The following is a 16793-nucleotide window of genomic DNA, read 5'->3' on the forward strand; positions in this document are numbered from 1 at the left end:
AGGTTCCAGGCCTGCGGGCAGATTCTCTGAGGAGGGACAGCCTAAGGAGATTCATCTGCGAAGGGTGAGGCTCCCAGGCTCAGGAGGTAGGGCCGGGCCCCTGGGAACTTTGCAGAGGAAGGCAGCCCAGCCCAGGTGGTAGCTGTAAATTGAGGGGAACCTCTAGGAGGGAACTGACCAGCGAGACCTCCCCACCGGGTGAGTCTTCCCTGCCGGGTGAGGTTTCCCCACAAGGATGGTAAAACCAGAGACTCAGGCCCAAACAGGACTTGCCTCAGCCCGCAGCCTAGGTCCCCTTTGGATGACTATTGGTCAACAAGTGGAGGCACCTCTGCCCACTAGCAGGGATTATACCCCACCTGAAGGCCACCACTCCTAGAGAGGCAGCTTCCTTGTGGAGCACTGCATTATCAACTTCCTCCAAGACTTCAGCCTACTGAAGGCTAAGGGGAGATATATATAGAAATCTTCAGGGACATTGTAAGTCAATGTAGATTCATATTTTGACCTCAGCAGTATGGATATTTGGGGCCAGATAATTCTGTGTTGTGGGGGGACGTCCTGTTCATTATAGGATATTTAGCAGCATCCCATTTCCCACTTACAAGAGGACATAGTACCCCTACCACACTTGTGATAACTAGAAGTGTCTTGGGACATTGACAAATGCCCTAGAGGCACAATTACCCCCAGTTATGAACTGTACTGCCTTTTATTCATCTTCTTTCTTAGGAAACACTGTCTTTCTATATCATAATTATGATCCAAAGTTTATATTTGTGTCATTCACTAATAATTATAATACCACTTGGATTTCATAGAAATCCTATAGTCTATGCTTATTTTAGTGCCATGTGAGATGAACAGTCAGAGAGGTACTCAGAGTAATTGACAAAGTTAGAATGGACCTTAACCTTCAGCCTATAATTCCTTGCTGTATACCAGTACTCTTCAATCTGGGATGATTTTGTCCACAGAGGGGACATTTGGCAATACATGAAGACATTTTCAGCCGTCACAAGTGTGGATGGAATGCTATTAGCACTTACTGGATAGAGGCCAGTGATCCCTTTTAACAACTGCAGTGCACAGAGCACCAACCTCTACCACCCACCAAGGAATTACCCAGTCTCAAATGTCAATTGTTGAGGAAACTTGATTTATCACTCTGCTATGTGGTCCTATACTCAGCTATTGCATTTCTCTCACTTTTTCCTACCTTTGACTAACATATTCCTCTACATTTATTAAGATATATTGAAGTCATAAATTATAGGGCTCATACTTCGAGTAACTTATATTGTACTGTTTAATTTTTTAAAATGTAATACCTGTGCCTCTCTCTTCTATTGTTTATAATATATGTTCTTTCCTATAGTCTGTGTGAGTGAAAAAGTCAGAAAAGGAATTTGTCTTCTTAGTTATGTTTGGAAAGCAATATTAAAACGTGAGGATGGCAAAAGTGGAAGAGGAAAATTGGTAACTAGTTTGAAACCTAATTAGAATTTTTAGAACAAAGATTATTCACTAAATATTCATTAAATATTTTAGGGCAGGCATAAAATCTCTATTTTTTTGTTCCTGATCAATAAATACTTTAAACATAGATAATAAAGGGAAGACCTTTTTAGTAAAGTTCAGGAGACAAAAAGGTGTTAGAGATGGGGCATATAATCCTGTTGTGGTGGTGGTTGTTTTAGCAAACATGAATTTGGATCCATTCTACTATTTTTACTTCTTAATTTATAAAATAATAATATCACTGACTTTTTGGATCATTTTTATGCCTTTTCATGCAAGCACAGATTTTTGACAATACCACCAGCATCAAAACATAGAAGAGTTGTATCACCCTAAAAATACTCAGATACTACTCCATTAAAGTCAGCTTCTTCCAGCCTTTCGGTCCCTGGTAACCTCAAGTCTGTTCTTCATCACTGTAGTTTTGTCTTTCCAATAATGCCATAAAAAACTGAATCATAAAAACTTTGAAAACTTGCGAGACTAACATCTTTGAGCATCTTAATGTGTTTGAGGTTTATCCTAATTGTTTTGTGGACAAATGGTTTATTAATTTTAATAACTGAAGAACATTTGATTTATGTGTCTACTACATGTTTCTTCAAATATCTCTATTGAAAGATATTGGGTTTCCAATCGTTTGGTGATTATAAATATTGCTGCTATAATATTTAGTATGCAAGTTTTTGTACAGACATAGGTTTTAATCTCTCTAAACTAAGCACACAGGCATGAAATTGTTGGGTCACTTGGTAAATTGTTGGTAAATATGTGTTGCACTTTTTAAGAAACTGCTAAACTGAGTTCTAGGGTAGCTGCATATTTTACATCTCCCTCAACCGTGTGAATGCTCCTATAGTTCTGTCTCCTCATTAGCACTCTGTATAATTAGTTTTTATTTTAGATATTCTAGAAGGGATTTAGTCTCGTTATAAGATTTATCAATTTTTTAATACTTTACTTTAGGATAATTTTAAATTTATGGAAATATTACAAAGAGTCGGGAGAGCTCAAATCTACCCTGCACTCTGTTTCCTAATTAATAACATCTTATACAAGTATGGTATCTTTGTCACAATAAATGAAGAAGTGATTAATTCATTATTGTTAACTAAGGTCTATACTTTGATTCATATTCTCTTAATTTTTACCCAACATTCGTGTTCCTGGATCCCACACAAAATATTATGTTAAATTTAGTTATTCTGCATACTTAGGCTCCTTTTGATTGTATTTTGTATGACCTTGAAAGTTTTAAGGAGTACTGGTCAAGTATTTTGAGTATTTTGTAGACTGTCATCTATTGGGATTTGTCTGTTTTTTAAAAAATAATTAGATTGGAATTATGGAGTCTGGAAAGGAAGGCCACAATACCATTCTCATCACATCACCTCAAGAGTACATGCTACTGTAGTATGCTAATTTTAAGTCCTTTGGGTATAAACCAAGAAGTGGGAAAATTGGGTCAAAGGTGGGTCCATTCCAAGTTTTCTGAGGAATCGCCACACTGCTTTTCAGAGTGACTGCACCAATTTGCAACTCCACCAGCAGTGTAAAAGTGTGCCTTTTCCCCCACATCCATCCCAACATCTATTATTGTTTGTGTTCTTGATAAAAGACATTCTAATTGGAGTAAGATAAAATCTTAGAATTGTTTTAATTTGAATTCCCCTACTTACTAGATGAATGGAATTGAAGAATATCGTACTAAGTGAAATAAGCCAATCCCCAAAAAAACAAAGGCCGAATGTTTTCCCTGATAAGTGGATGATGATATATAATGGGGGTAGAGGAGTGGGGATGAGAGAAGAATGGAGAAACTTTAGATTATGTAGAAGGAAATGAGAGGGAGGAGGGAAGGGTATGAAAAATGGTGGAATGAGAGAGACATCATTATCCTATGTACATGTATGATTATGCGAATGGTATGAATCTACATTGTGCACAACCATAGAAACAAAATGAGGTACCCCGTTTATGTATAATGAATCAAAATGTAGTCTGTAAAAATTAAAAAAAAATTTTTAAAAACAACAAAAAAAGAGTCCATGATATCAATCTAATTTATTGTTGGTGTTGACCTTGAAGAGCTGGCTCACATAAGCTTCTTCACTATAAAATTACTGTCCCCCCATCTGCTTCCATACTGTGTTCTTTTGAAAGAAGTCGCTGTGTATAGACCAAACACAGGAATGGGGCGTTATGCTCCAATGCTTCACCTCCTTAAGTGCCTAATAAGAACATAAATAATTTAGAGTTTTTCTGCATGGGACATTTTTCTATTCTCCTCTATTTATTAATTCAATCATTTATTTATATAAATATGACATGTATAATTATTTTATACTTCAGTTATAATTCAGTACTACTTTATTTATTCTATTGTTCCAACTTTGACCAGTAGGAGCCCTTTATATTGTTTTTCTTGTGCTATTTTGGTTTTGGTTTTGGTTTGTTTTGTTTTTAGCATTTCTTTACTTTCTGTCACAGCAAGAAGTCCAAGGTTCATCCTTTATTGTTCCTGCCACATTTCTAGAACCTGCCATTTCTCCAAGGAGGTCTGGTTTCCTTTAATGGAGAATAGCATTGGAAACCAAGACTGGGGTGGTAGATGGGCTTATTGTTACCATTGTTTTAAGCACCTCTTTAATGACAGATGGAGAGAAAATATGAGTGCATAATAACCTATGTATGTACACATACCTGTAAAAATTTCTGCATGTAACCATCTATATGTAGATTAAGCTAACCATGAATTTATACTGATATCTCCAACTCTGATCCATTGCTGCAAGGAGGCTCATTCTAATCTCCTCTCCTTCTTGCTAATCCATAACTTCTCACTCCAACTGTGAGAAACCTGTCTGCAAACATCTGTGATGCATTTGCTTTATCTCTCACTTCCAGTATACACAATAGTGGTTTCAGAATAGTAAACCCATACCCCCGTGGGAAGGTACTCTTTCAACTGGAGTGCAGTGCTTATATAGTTTCTTTTGATTTTGTCTCACAGACACTACTCATTTCCAAAGTCACATAGATCAACATCTTTTCTCCCTGCCAGCTTTAGTGAGGGTTATTTTATACATCTGTAATAATAGTTAGATTATTTCATCACATTCTGCAATTGGTCCAGGGATCCACCAACATCCTCAAATTTTTTTCTTTGCGTTCTTTTTAGTTCACTCCTCATTCTGTCAAATTTTATGATTTTTGATAAATCCATAACCATCATTACAGCAAAATACAGAATTGTTTCACTGTTTTATTAATCCCTTTATTAAGCTCCTCACCCACCAAACCCTAGTAGTCACTGGTATGTTTGCCATCTTTAAAGTGTTGCCCTTCCAGGGTATTATATAAAGTGAATTCTAGAATATGCAGCCTTTCCAACTGCCTCCTTTCATTTAGCAATGTACATTTAAGATTCAGCTGCATCTTTGATTCTTGACAGGTCATCCCTACTTCTCTCCAAATAGCATTTCACTGTTATGCTCCAAGTAGAGGTTCTTTACCTATTCGGCACTGAAGGGCATCTAGGTTACTTCTAGTGTTTGATGAATAAAGCTACTATAAATATTCACGTGAAGGATTCTGTGTACCTAAGTGTTCAAATCAGTTGAGTAATTCTTAGGAAGTGTTTATATAGTAAGACCATGTTTTGCTTTAAAGAAACTGCTACAGTATCTTCCAAAATGATTTTGCCATTTTACATTCCCACCTCAATGAGTGAAGATTCCCATTGCTCCATGTTTCACCTGCAATTGATAATGTCTATATTTGTATGTTAGCAATTCTGACAGTCACATGGTATTCCCAATTTCTCACTTTTGTCCATGGTTATTAATACTTCATATGATTTATTCACTTAATATGTTGTTACTATTATTGCTTCAAGCAAACATAGATCTTTTAGATCTAAGATCTAAGATCTAATTTAAGAATAAGAAAATTGAGGGGCTGGGGTTGTAGCTCAGTGGTAGAACGCTTGCACCTCATTTGTGAGGCACTGGGTTTGATCCTTAGCACAACATAAAAATAAGTAAAAGTCTACAACCAAAAAATACTTTAAAAAAGAATAAGAAAATTGAAGAGTATATTTTTATCTTCATTTAATCTTTCTCAATTGCTCTTTCTTTCCTTGTATAGATCCAAGTTTCTGACCTTTCCCACTTTCCTTCCACCTGAAGAACTTCATGTAACGTTTTTTTGCAAGGCAGGTCTGCAGCTGATGAATTCCCTGATTTCGATTATCTAAGGAAATTTTCATTTCTTTTTCACTTTTGAAGGATAAATTTTCTCCATATAGAGTTCTAAGTTGATGGGGTTTTTTCAACACCATATTTTTTACTCATTTTCTTTTTGCTTGTGATTTTATTTCTGGTTTTGATGAGAAAGAATGTCTTCCTTTTTTCTCCTATGTATAAGGTGTTCAATCCCTCTTCCCAGCTTCTTTGTAGATTTCTCTTTGACTTTGACTTTCTGAAACTGGAATAGGATGTACCAGGGCATGTGTGTGTGCTGTGGATACTCACTCTGCTTCATATTCTCTGAGCTTCCTGGATATGTGGTTTGGGGGTCTGTCGTTAACTTGGAATGTCTTTCAGACACATCTTCTCCTCCATTGTTTTCTTCCTCCCTCTTGCACTATGATTGTATGCATGTCCTATCTTTAGAAACTGTCCCACAGTTCCTGAATGTTCTGTTCTGGTTTGTTTGGTAAATTTTCCCCTTGTGTTCTAGTTTGGGAAGTGTCTATTAACCTGTGTTCAACTCAGTGATATTTTCCCCTGGCCATATCAGGTATAATAAGGTCATCTTTATTCTGTTGCTGTGTCTTTCCTTTCTACAATTTCCTTTTGATTCTTATTTACAGTGTTTATTGTTCTGCTTTTATTACTCATCTGTTTTTACATATTACCTACATTTTCCACTAGAGTCTTTCATCATATTAACTGTATTAATCTAAGTTTTAATATGCAGTTCTGTTCCTCTGTCTTTCAATAGAAGAAAACTATGGCCCTGTGGGATTGAAGAAGGAAGTCAACAGAAATAATAGGTGATTTACTACTAGAGACCACAGTGCACATTCCTTGGGCTTCAACATTCCCTGATGGGGAAAATAACACCCACAGTAAGCAGAAAAACAAATTCCCTAAGACGTCTGTGCTTTAGTCCCTGGTCCTATGAATATGTGACCTTATATGGCCAAAAGGACTTTACAGATGTGGTTAAGTTAAGGATCTTGAAATGGGAAATTATCCAGCATTCCTGGTGGGTCACATGTAGTCACATGGGTTCTTAAAAGCAGAGAACTTTTCCTGGTCACAAGGAGATGTGGTCAGAGGGAGATGTGACTTTTGTAGGATGGCTAGAGAGATCCAATACTGCTGGCTGTTAAGAGGTGGAAAGAGATTCTCAGCCAAGTAAGACATCCTTTAGAATCTGGGAAAGGAAAGGAAATGCCTTCTCCCTTGAGCCACTAGGAAGGATGATAGCCACTGACTGATTTTAGCCCAGATACTGCTGTCAGATGTTTAACTCCCAAAATCATAAGAATAAATCTGCATACAAGTCACTAAATTTGTGGTAATTTGTTTCAGCAACAATAATGTAACACCCATTTCAGAAAATAATTTCATTATTTATCATTGTTCTATTACTATTCAAAAGAGAAAAAAGCTGGGTCCAGTGACATGTGCTTATAGGCCCAGTTACTCAGGAGGCTCAGCTGGGAGAACCCCTTAAGCCCAGTACAAGGACACCCTGGACAATAGAGCAAAACTCCTTCCCCCAAGATTTTTTAAAAATTCCCATATGGTGGTGGTGGGAGGGGGTGGCAAGGTTTTTGTAAACTTCTGGACCTTAGTACCATATCAGACAGACTATAAGCATTGCATTAATGTCTTAGAAGTCATTAATTACTTAGAAGTAATACTGGTCTTGATTCCAATTTAGAATATTAGAAAATTCTTTTAAAAAGTACCAGCCTTGAACCTCATGATAGCCCTCCCAATTCACAAGTTTAGCAGTATACCATGGCAGTTAAAATTATTTCCAATTTTTAGGAGGCAAGACATTAAAAAATTATCTCTGATTTATAGAAACATATGTGCTCTGTTCTCGTTGGAAATCTTTTATGCACTGCTACTGACTTGCTGTATGAGTCAGTACATTTCTTTTTCGGTAACTCTCCATGGTCCATTGGAAATATCACAGAGAAATTGGGAGCAGCAGTGCATTTTCTAAAGCTAAAAACAAACAGCAAATGAATGGGATTCGGATCTTATTAATCATATCACAGAACAAAGAGGGGTAGTATTTCAATGTAATTTTTAAAAATCATTACACAATACTTTAAGGAAAATGAAATTCTCATCCTTTGTAGCAATTAAAAGGAGAAAGCTGTCCAGCATCAAGCAATCCAAAAATCTCAATGTTAGATGGTAAGAGCCATCCAAAAGCTCCTTGGGTTAGCTCTTGGGTGGGAGTACTTCAATAAAATCTTTTCTAGGGTAAAATCAACCAAAATAATAAGAAATAAGCATATATGCCCACATATCAAATGCATAATAGCTTTATTTGTTGTGAATCTTCAAGAAGTTGATTTTTTAAAATGTATTTCTTCTTTACAAAGATTTCCCTGGAAGAAAGTTGCTAATGGAAGGAAGAACCTTAGGAGAAGCAAAAGAATTATGGTAATTGAAATCTCCAGCTATGAAAGATATTCCTTATGACAATTTGTCATTCTGGGATCCTTAATATTGCTGTCAAAATTATGGTGATTTATTGATTTTGCTTAAAAAAATCAGATGAAAGTACATTTGAGCCGAACAGGAAATGTGACAAAATAACCAGCAATTATTTTCCACAACATGAAGTGACTGCAAGAAGGAAAGCTTAAAGTCCCTTCTTTGTTGAGGATATACGAGCCATTAATCCTCAGGTTTGTATTGCATACTTTAGCAAATGTAAGTTTTCCTTTACAGATTTTAGCCTGCTTTTGAGTATAGATGTATCCAACATTTCCCAGTACTGTCAGATAATTGCATACCAAATGGAATGAATTCAGAGAATTCAGGAAAGTCTCCATCTTTTCCTGGATAATAAACACTGAAGTAATCTAGAGAAATCATCCTAAGGATAAATAGAAACCAGCACGTCTAATTCTCCTTATTTAGTTCTTGTCATGCCGCTCGGCTTCATCCAGAGTGAATTGTATTGAAACACCTTGGAAAAAGAGAAGGAATGCAGATCAGAGAATGAGGCCTCTCAGAAATTAGTTTATTTGGCTTAGGGGCAGCAGAGGGTGCTTGTTTGTCAAGGGCAACGGCATTTATGAAACTTCAGGCCCCCTCTCTTCTCTATGAAATAATGTTCTAGAATCAAATGTGATTGCCACATATTGACTGAACTTGCTACAATGACTAAAGGGAAACATTCTCCCATCCCTTTGCGGGGCTAAGCAGCAGACAGAACTTTAATGTTATAATCCAAGAATCCACAACTGGGCTGCAAGGATTAGCAGTTAATAACAATTTTCATATGTAGATGAATAACAAATTCTAGAAAAATGTTTCATTTGATATTAGTAATTGCAAAATGAAAAAATTGAAAATTTTTTTTCAGAAAAATATACTTTCTAAAAACACCTTCTTTCATTATGATGAATATTAATTGATCACTTCCTATGTTCAAGACTGTGATACAAGCATTTTATAAATACTCTTCACTAGTATTTAAAAAAAAAAGTAACTGAGAAACCATTAGGCTGAGATGGCTCCAACAATTTGAGTTAGCAAACCTAAATCCTAGGCATAGTCGAGGAAAGTGAAACTTAATCTTTACCTATCAGAAATCTTCCAGTAAGCTCTATCTGGGGACTTCCCACTTTAACCAATCAAATGAAGTAGTTCTCCTTTATCTTCAGTTTTGTTCTCTGCATTTCTTGTTATCCATGGTCAACCATGTTCTGAAAATATTAAATGGAAAATGTTAGAAATAAATAATTTGCATTTTAAATTGCACATCATTCTGAGTAGCGTGATGAACTCCACCTGCATCTTGCCTGGGAAGTGCATCATCCCTTTCTCCAGTGTATCCATGCTGGATGCACTACCTACCCGTTAGTTACTTAGTAGCCATCACAATTACCAGATCAACTGTCCTGGTCTGGTAGTGCTTGTATTCAAGCCCAAAACACAGGAGTAATTATGCTGGCAATTTGTATATGCCAAAGGAGATTGGACCAAAAAGTGCCTCCTTTAAGAGAAAAAAGTAAAATTTGAGATTTAATAAGGAAAGAAAAAGCAATCTTACACTGAGGTCATAATGCCTGTGTCACTCACTGGACTGCATCTCATCATGCTGACCTCATAACATCTCACATCAGCACATGGAGCATAGATATTTTGGCACAGAGATGGAGAGACCACGTTTACATAACTTTTATTACAATGCATTGTCAATAGTTGTACTACTTTATTTCCAATTATTGTTGTTAATCTCTTATTATGACTCAGGTACAAATTAAACTTTGTCAGAGGTATGCATATATAGAAAAAAAACAGTTTTTATAGGATTCAGTACTATCTGTGCTTTCAAGCACCTGCTATGGGGCTTAGAACCTATACCACACGAAGAAGGGGGAAACAACTGTATTCTCTTTGTATGGTTCCTTATAAAAGTTTTCACCTTAAGTTTCCTCAGTGGAGTCCCATACTGCTTGTAGTCTGGTGATACAGATTCATGAATTACTATTTGGTGAAATAAACTCTTTTCCAAAGTAAATGTATAGTTTCTAACCCTACTCACAATAGCTCTATGAGAAAAGTATTGCTATTCCATTTTGCAGATAAAGTACTGTGACTCAAAATGACTTTCATTTTCCCAAGGTCATGCAGTTAACATACATAGAGCTAGAGGGTGGGCCCCCACATATTTAGGGTCTCAATTGAACAAGAAATTGTCTCAGTGGGGTGGAGTGGGAGTGGGAGGCTAACTGATCCTATGTATCCATGTTGTCTCAGTCAGAAGACTATAATCATATACTCAAGGCCAAGAACCCCATATTAAAGGTGAGATGCTGCTCTCAAAATCTCTCATTTCTCATGTTAATACATCAATATAAAACTCCTGGGAATTGAAAACGTGCATAGAGATATGAACTTTATAAATATTCTGCCTTCAATAGCAACTTAACCAGGATCAATTTAAAGGAGAAGTAATCAGAGCTTTTCCTTTATTTTCTTTGTTCATCCAACAATTCAATAAACAGTTATAGATCTTACATTGTACCAGAAAATGTTCTGGGTTTTGAAAACCCAATGATGTCTGAGACATCCTGTCTTCAGAAAGCTCTAGTCTACTGAAGAAGCCAGAGAAATAAATTATTTATGAGCACAAGTGCTGTGTTTTATTAGAATAGAGTACTGTGGACGTGCTTAAGAGGAATGTCCAGCCTGTCTGGCAGGACACAAGCATGTCTAAGATGAGCTATCATGATTTTAACTTCCAGTATTTTAAGGTCCTTAGTGAAAACAGACAAAAGTAGCAAGTAGGCTTTTTGGTGAGGATTACTTGTATGTTTCAAAGACATGGATAAGAACTTGAATTGCCATAATCCACAAGCAGAGGGAGCTCTGTAAGATTCTAAAATGAGAAAAGCGTCCATTAGACTAAGTTGTATTTTTGTGCCTATCACAACATTGAGCACCCTGGCACACTTCAGTCTGAGGGAGGAAGAGAGTGTTCTAATTTGAAGAGCCATGTTTAGAAAGACATAGATCACTTGGGACAATGCAAAGAACAGTAAAAGAGCAACTGAAATCTGTATACCAAGACTTGACCCATGATTAAATTTTCTGAGTTTTTCTTCAGACCTGGTGAATTTCAAGAACAAAAATTGGGGGAAGTGGGCCTTTTCTTGAACCTGGTGATCTACTCATCCAGGGAATCTCTTGAATAGTATTGAAAAATGCAAGTTACAAGGAACAGACCCAATTTTTGTTTCTAAGTTAAAGAAGTCTAATGTAAGATAAAATCATCTCAACTCTGGAAAGTGTTTATAGAGAAGTTAAGAATAACCCAAGCTAGATGTTTAAACTGATTATGAAGTAAATTTTAAGAGAGAGAGCTAAAAACAAAGATTTGTCAAGATTTAACCTAAATTGAACCCCACCTCTCTCTTCCTTCTACTACTGGATTTGGGAGTAGAAATGGAAGGGTAAGGAAGAGGTAAAATTTAAAAGGAGAGGGAGTATCCCAGGAAAAGTCTCTACAAACTCACTGCACAATTGACACCCCCCACAAAGTCTTAGTCCTCTATCCAACACCTCCCATCTCACTGTTCAACACCAACAGATGTAAACACTTACACAGAAGAACAAGGCTCTCAAAGCTCTTGAAATGCCAAAACTCTCAAGACAGAGGACTCTTGTTTTAAGTTTTTACAAATTGTTTATTTATGAGGGAAAGACTACATGCTAGAAGTAGCCATAGTGTTTTTCTGTCTGTTTTTCATACCCAGTGGTAACTTTCAAAATTATTTTTGAGAAATAAACTAAACTTAAAAAATAACCAAATTTCACAAAATTAAATCCAGTTATTCTTAAGTATTACAAAGTCCTTGCCTCAGGGGCTAGAATAAATTAAACCCAATGTGCTCTGAGAGAGAAAGAAACCCTTTCAGTAAGAAGTGAGATAATGTCCTCCAGCGTATTTCAAAGGACTGTTGCACACACCACTGTGACACTCCCACGCCAGGAGCCGGAGCAGAATCAGCCAAGACTTTGCAGGCTGGGAAGACGCTTCACAAAGGAGTTTCCTTTAGAAGGGACTTGTGTGTTCCTTGCACCTGCTATGGCACTGTTCACATGTCAAACCTGCAGTGCTGAGATTTACAGGAGAATGTTATCTTTTTAGAGCTGGGTGTAAACTTAAAAAAACAAATTGGTCCCATTTACTGTCTATTAGCTTCTGTGCATCAAGATAGAAAAATTGTGGGCTGGGCTTGTGACTCAGTGGTAGAGTACTTGCCTAGGATGTGTGAGGCCCTGGGATCTATCCTTGGCACCACATAAAAATAAAATAAAGGTATTGTGTCCACCTACAACTAATATATATATATGTGTGTGTGTGTGTGTGTGTGTGTGTGTGTGTGTACTATAATATATATTTCATATATATATATATATATATATACATATGAAAAAGATAGACAGAAAATGAAGTCCAGTGTGGTGGCACATGTCTGTAATCCCAGTGGCTTGGGATTCTGAGGCAGGAGAATCACGAGTTCAAAGCCAGCCTCAGCAAAAGCAAGGCACTAAGCAACTCAGTGAGATCCTGTCTCTAAATAAAATATAAAATAAGACTGGGGATGTGGCTCTGTGGTTGAGTGCTCCTGAGTTCAATCCCCCATGACTTTCCCCCCAAAAGAGATAGAAAAATGAAGAACACGTGTCTAGATATGTATACTGCAATTGTATACAGTTATGTTATCTATTCCTTCTCATTTTAAAATAAATTCTAGAGATTGAGTTTGTGTCTTTGTGTCTTTGCTTTTGATTTTATTTTCTGGTAATTCATTTTTGTTTTATAATATTATTAGTCCTTGAGAAATTGGAAATTTTAAAAAAATAATCCTTCTTCGTATAGTTTTAAAATTGCTTCTTTTGCCATGCTGATCAGGACAGCATGGGGCAGAAGTTAGACTCAGGGGGCCAGTATGTGGGAACACAGACTCCATCCTTTGCCTCAGAAAGTTATCACTCTGTTCATCTGTTTTAAATGCTGCAAAAGATGGAAAAGTGTAATACAAATGTTTATACTGGGAAGGAGAAAAGAATTCATATGATAGAGTAGCTCCTACTAAGCAAGGTGAGAATTTATACCATCCGTATACCTTTATATTTCTCCCTCTTCCCTTAACTGTCTTCAGGGATGAGAACTCAGCCTGAAAATGCAATCACGTTGAAGGAGGAGTGATAATTTCAAAGTTTCTCCCTGTGTTTTGCACTAGGGAGACACGACACAGTATCAGAGCTTAGTTTGGATAGTAGGTAGAAAATGAAACTCATATTCATGAGAAATATTTGGAAATGGGATGGAGGGCATTGACAGCTAAGACAGTGAGGGAGGGAGAAAGTTCTAAGACAGCACTAGGAGGAGTCAGAAATGAAGAGACATTCACAGAGGCAGAGAAAGGCTGTGGGTTTTAGAGTCATGTTGTTTAATATTCCATTTTAAATTATCGCCATGCTGTGCTATTATGTGCAGTAATTTCCCTCCGTTTCTATCCATTAGCCCAAACCTTCAATGAAAACTAGCTCCATTGTTATGCATTGATGGATCTCAGGGAAGGAAAGGAATGGCATGTCCTGTGTGTGTGTGAATTGGGCATGGGGTGCAACACCCATCTTGAGGCAAATTCACAAGGTCACAGAAGCAGTGACAGAGGCAGATGTGCAGAGCAGAGACTGAGAATCCAATGGGATCTGAAATTTCAGTGAGAAATGACCAGGGGCTCTTGCCACTGCCCTGGCCAACAGCCCCCAAAGATGTTTTGTGATGGGTACTGGATTTCTCACGAAACTGGGATAAAAGCTTAAAACATTCATTAATAATGAGAGAGAAAATGTAATAATGCTACAGATACTGGGGGAGAAGTAAACAGATCTCATGGTCTTAATGTGTCAAGCAATTCCTATATGCCAAATGTAAGAGTTTTCCATGTGTCATCTAATTTATACTTTAAAGCAACCCCAGCAATAGAATTCTTTCTGTATACTATTTTACAATTCTTACCTTAACAAAACTAAAAATCCAATTGCAACAGATTTTAAATCATGGATGGAATCCAGTCTTCATCTTTAGATGACCCAACTGAAATCCAAATATAGTAAATGATCAACCCATATGAAAGTGAGTGTCAGAGTCAAATCTAAAAGAAGCCCAGACAAATTAATAAAATATTTCTCCCAACAAGAGAGCAGAGAAGAACCAAGTACACATCCTTAGCATTTTTAAATATACGCCTGAAATACTAATCCTAAAAATTTCTCTTTTATGTGAATCTCCAAATTGGTTTCTCCTCCTCCTCATCCTGTTCCTCTTCCAACCTCCATCTTCTTTTTGATATGGCAAACACAGATGAGCTCATCTAGTTGATCCTCCCCATAAACCATTCTGTAATGGCAACATGGTTAGCTAAAGGTTGCATTGGACACCTACAAAACCTCATATGATAACTGAATACCGCAGGATATACACCTACTAGACTCACAAGTTCTATGACATACTGGGTCTGTATTCTTCTAGTTAGCAAGTTTTGTATTTAGGTTGGAACCTGAGTTAAATTTGGGGCTCAAAGTGAGGAGGACATAACAGCATCATGTGTGAATTCAGTTAGTTGGGCAATCAGTCATAAGATGTTCCCTCTGTTAGAGGGGTTGAGCTTTCCTATTTGAAAGTCCAGCACTCTGTGCCACACCCTGGCTATCGTTAAGGGATGACTTATTGCCTTGTTGTCAGATAATTATTGCTGTAACCCAGGGAAACATTCTTTCCTGTACTTCTTGAACCATAGTTTATTGATACATATCCTCATGACATGAATAGTTCACCAAAGAAATGGCAAGTTTGAGTCTTTATTTCTTCTAGTTTATGTTTGATTTTTTCATAGACTTCTAACATAATTGAGATAATAAAGACTGTCCTAGAAAATCCCTGTGATTACCCAGATGAGTAAACTGAGGCTCAGCACCTAATGCATAGTAGGTGCTCAATGAATATTTACTGAACAATTAAACAGATCAAACTATCTGTTGAGTCACATGACAGAGCTGTGATTAGAAACCAAGTCTTAAAATTTCCAGCTCAAGCCTGTATCTACAGTATCTACAGTATCACCACCTCCTTTCCGCCTCATTCCACATCTGATAGCTCCTGGTACAACTGCCCACAATGAGGATATGCAGGTAGAGAGATGCCAGTCAAAGGAACAGCTTTGATTCCTAAATAGTGTGCATTCATCTAAAAGATACATGGGAACTATGTTTTAAAGAAGTCTGTTTTAAACTGAAGAAGGGGATGTGAGAGTGCCTCCTCTTCATCACTCACAACCCCCACAACCCTCTCCACACACACATTTGTGTTTCCTGTTCTGAGTACGAATCAAAGCGTTCCTCCATTGGAAGAAGGTGAGGGGCAGAGAACATCAGAATGCAGAGGAGGAGGAAAACCGCACCTGGATGCAGGGACGGACATTACTTTAACCAGCCTTGACAGTGGTTTCAAGAGACTCGCAGAGCTTAAAATAATAGGTGCTAAAAGCAAGGTCAGTGTGGTCTGATATCTTCATGAAGACTGGAAAGCATTAAAGAAATATTATAATTCTCTCAGGAAAGGAGAGACGATGAAAAAGATTTCCCATTTTAACCCCAACCCAGGGCACATCATGTCCAGCTCTTGTCTCCCTTCCACCTCTGTCCAAAAGGCTCCTTTCTGTTCCATAGAGAGAAAGATGTTCAGCAGTGTAAGTAAAGTATCACCCAACTTTAAAGACCTATCATCTCAGTCAGCTGTGTCCTCCTCTCCCCGGGGGCTCCTCTGAAGGTACCTGGCTTCCTTCACTTTATTGTTACCATGTTCACATTCTAGGCATTAAATCAACCACCCTAGACCACACCAGCTTACTCTTCTTGCAATGGGCTTTCTAAAGTGAGAAATAGCACTTTATGGCAACCACTATGACTTAAGGCAAAGGATATTTATTATTAGCCTTTCATTAATTAAAATCATTTTGATTCTGATTGGTAGCTAAAATTATATATAATATATAATATTAAATATGATATACATAAAATTATATATTATATGTATTAATAATGATTATATTATTTATGTATACTGGAAATGCTATACCTGCCAATAGATATGGGCTTCCACTTCTGGTGGTTTTAGATATCAGCGACCTTTTATGTGTCACTTCTCTCTTATCTTTGCTATATGACTATCAGTGAGTATATGGTCTAAAGTCAGGAAGTCATGCAAGGAAAGTGATTTGGGGAATAGTGGGAATAGGACATTAGAAAGTATGGGCTTTGATACTGATTCATTCTGCAGTTCTCTTGTTTGAATTCTAGGTGGTATTTCCACTCACCAGAAATGTTGTCACTCAAAATGGCCTGAAGATATTAGTGACTCTAAGTATGTGAAATATTTGTTCTTCTAATTGCTAGCAAACAGGGAAAATATGGTGAAATAAGACT

The sequence above is a fragment of the Sciurus vulgaris genome, assembly GCF_902686455.1.
Source record: "Sciurus vulgaris genome assembly, chromosome: 6".
NCBI lineage: Eukaryota > Metazoa > Chordata > Mammalia > Rodentia > Sciuridae > Sciurus > Sciurus vulgaris.